Source organism: Limulus polyphemus, unplaced genomic scaffold, assembly GCF_000517525.1.
Source record: "Limulus polyphemus unplaced genomic scaffold, Limulus_polyphemus-2.1.2 Scaffold3626, whole genome shotgun sequence".
NCBI classification, from domain to species: Eukaryota; Metazoa; Arthropoda; class Merostomata; order Xiphosura; family Limulidae; genus Limulus; species Limulus polyphemus.
Window position 1 is genome coordinate 8,566 of NW_013669236.1, and position 3,992 is coordinate 12,557.

The following is a 3,992-nucleotide window of genomic DNA, read 5'->3' on the forward strand; positions in this document are numbered from 1 at the left end:
CGATGACTCAACAAAATATTTCGGAATCCATAGATTTTGTCGTTATTGATGTGTAAGCATCTATACTTTGAAGATGATACACAATATATATATATACAAGTACATTCGATGACGAGGAACCCACTGTTACGTATCTCCTTGTTTGTTAATTTCCAGTAGAAATTATTTCCGAAAAATTCAGCGATACAAGTCCTATCTTAATTAAAACTATGGTTACAGTCGCGGAAGTCACGCGACGGGGGAAGCATGCGCGCTGGAGTTTCGAAAAGGATCATGACTTTTTCTGGCCACTCTAGTCTGTTCCAGGCACCCTCTTTTTAGTATATAAGCCTGGCAAATAAAGCGGAGATATAATTGCAGATAGATAGATATAGAAACAGATAATCGAGTCAAGCGAGCAGTAGAAACTGTAAGTAAAGTGTGTGAATCGCTGTGAATTCTAGCGTGTGTTTATAAAAGTTTTAATTAAGAAAAAATTCGTATGGCTGAAGTTTCTCTGAAAGAATTTCTACGAAAAATTAACAAACAAGCAGATATGCAACACTAGTTTATTCTTTCTCGATACAACTTTGCAATACACAGAATTTCCACAGTCACTTTAACTTAACTACTTTTATAAAAACATGCTATAATTCACAGTGATTCAACACTTTACTTGTTGCGCCTACTGTTCGCTTGACTCACTTATATCTCTTCAGTATATCTCCAGCTTATATACTAAAAAAGAGGGCATCTAGCAAATGCTGGGACATTCGTGAGGTACACCGATAAGTCACACTCCTTCCAGAATCTTTAGCGTACATGCTTCCAGTGTCATGTGACTTCCACTGTCGTAACACTGCCCCTTCCTTCGTATTGTTCGTCCCAAACAATAGCCACTTGCATTAAACCAATAGATAATCAACAATAACTTAATTAAATGTACAGAAATTACAAACACAAAATTAAAATTCAACAAAGTCTCTTAATTTTATGGGATGCATCTTCTTCCGTATTGGTCTCCGTCTCGTCTCGTTGGTTTCTGCTTCACGTGGGGTTCATCTGCTCCATCAGAAAATGTCCTATTATCGGTAACAAACACATCAGTGGTAGTAACTTCATTAAGGGCTTCACTGATTCCTTTCTCAAAACAGGTAGAGTTTCTTCTTCTTCTTCATCCATCCTTTCAGATAACACTTTCACGAACTCTGGCACATTTTCAGGCAACTCTTCGTAAGGTGGGCGTCCTGTTAACAGATCCACTGGCAACCAAAGTTCCTGACTAAAGATCAGCTTTGCTGGAGTGTATCCAGTGGCTTCATGCTCTGCTATTCTATAGGCCATCAACAGTGGAGGGAGTAAGACATCCCAGTCATCTTGGCGGCTATTACAAAACTTTGCCAATTCCTGTCCCAGTGTCCAGTCGTACTTTTCTACCATCCCATCAGACTGTGGGTGAAGTGGACACTATGTGTGCTTGCCATTTTACACTTAACTGTTGGGACTTTCACAATGGGGGTTGTGGGTGTCCCTCAGCACCAACCACTACTGGTTTCCCCGAGGCTGACTTATTGGTAGTATTCTTCTTATACTGGCTCCTCATATGTTCTTGCTCTCCACAGTTCCAACAACCTTTCTGCGTAGCAGCCTTTCCTGCCGTGGCATCTACCCTGTGTTGAAGTTTCCAGCATTGAGCTTTCTTGTGCCCAGGTTTGTTACAGTGCCAGCAAAGTCCTCAAACCTCTCTGAAAGCTGCTCTGACCATTGCATCCTGCATAGTAGAGGGATGTGCTTGCTTAACTTGTATCTTCAGTTGTGGACTGTACAAGGCATCTACAAACTGATCCTTCAGTAACAACTTGAGGACATCGGGTGGTGCAGTTGGGTAGGCCTTTTGTGCCCTACTTTCCAAATCCTCTGCTAGCTCTTGCAGACTCTCCCCTTTAGCACAGACTCTAGTCCTAAACCTAGCCCTGTAGACTTCGGACTGATTTTGAATTCCATACCTGATTTGTAGAGCAGCTACCAGTGCTCTATACTTGTGCCTGTCGTCTGCTTACAACTGTCCAAGTATTTCCAGTGGTTGTCCCTTCAAGCTCGTTGCCAGCTACACTGCTTTCTGCTTCTCTGTCCATCCATTCATTTCTGCCAGGAGCTCTAATTGTGCTCCATATGCTTCCCACGGTGCCTTCCCATCGAATTCCCGTGGCTTCCTTCGTACTAGATCACCCTATTGCGACACTCATGTCTGGAATGTGACTTCTGGCAGGACTGAAGATGTCTGCTTTAGGGTTTAGCTGTGGGGTCTTGTGTAAAAGACAGTAAATCACCCTTTAATGTATTTAATTCACTTTGAAATTTACTAATCTTTTCCATTCGTGTGTGCTGGCTTTCTTTCAACTGTTGGAGTCTTTCTTCCTGTTTCTTTTCTTGTTCCAGTTGCCACTAGTGCTGGTTTTCCTGGTATTGCTGTAGTTTCTCTTCTTGTTTATTTTCTTTCTCCTCCAACCACTGTTGTAGGTTCTCTTCTTGTTTATTTTCTTTCTCCTCCAACCACTGTTGTAGGCTCTCTTCTTGTTTATTTTCTCATTCTTCTTGTTTCTTTTGCTGTTCTTGTATTGCTGCCATCAAATCTGCTAAGTTGTAGTTTGATTTGTCACTTGTCGTTTCCATTTTTTTTCTTTTCCATCCCAGTCTCTGAGACCAGTTTGTTACGTATCTGCTTGTTTCGTTGTTTCAGGTATAAATTCTTTCCGGGATCTTCAGTGGTACAAGTCCTTTCTTGATTAAACCAAATCGCTGTGATTTATAGCGTGTATTATAAAAGTAGTTAAGTTGAAAGTGATGAGAGATGTATTGACTGTGGAATTACTGTGTACTAAAAGTTTGTATCGAGAAAGAATAAACTGGTTTAATCAGGAAAGGATTTGTATCGCTGAAGTTCCTCGGAAAGAATTTCTACTGGAAATTAACAAACAAGCAGATATGTAACAATGTTTTCCTACTTTTTTTCTGTCTGAACTTTTACTTTCACTTCAGCTTTTCTCTACTTGACTTTTTCAGTTCTTAACTTACGCTCGCTTAGTCGCCTATATTTATATATTGATCACTGAGGCCTCGAACTTTTTGTAAAGTACGCGAACGGCGCTGATTTAACAATACTCGGTTAAGGTAATGAGAAAAGTCGCGAAGGTTCGAGTAATGTGACGTCAACAATATTAGTAAAGCTTCGACAGCAACGTAATTGCAAACACGAAGTACGACTCTTACCGAGTTACATAACCAAACTTGTCATAACTATCACCTTTAAAATGGTTAACTTTTAACTTTCTTGTAATGAAAAATTAAACAATTAATAAATATGAACTCACAAAATAAATTAAATAATAACGCCTACACTAAACAGTTTTGTATATCCAACAACAATGTAAGCCACCAACATACAACTGACTCATACAATAGTAGAGACAGCCTCGATTGGCAACCATAATAAAAACTGCAACCTGTATTTGCATATACTTAACGGATTTTTTTATTGCCATCTAACAAGCAGGAAAATTCACATTTTCCACTTCCGTAGCTTTGCCTAAAATTTAAAGAGAAATAAAGTTTATGGTACAATATTATCACACTAAATTCCTCTCTTGGTTCCCGAGGCTGATGAACACGCATATTATATATCAAGCGTGTTTATTTATTTTAATAGTAGAATATTGTTAGACAGCGGAAGTCACGTGACTCTGGTAACACGTCATGAGTTTCTAGGATCATGATCATGACTGTTCCTGGCAACTCTAGTCTTTTCCAGGCGCACTCTTTTTTATAATATAAGCCCGGCAAATAAAGCGGAGATATGATTGCAGATTTAAGCGATAGAGACAGATAACTGAGGAAAGCGAGCGGTAGTGACTGTAAGTAAAGTGCGTGAATCGTTGTGAATTATAGCGTGTGTTTAAGTTAAAGTGACTGTGGAAATTCTGTGTATTACAAAACTGTATCGAGAAAGAATAAAC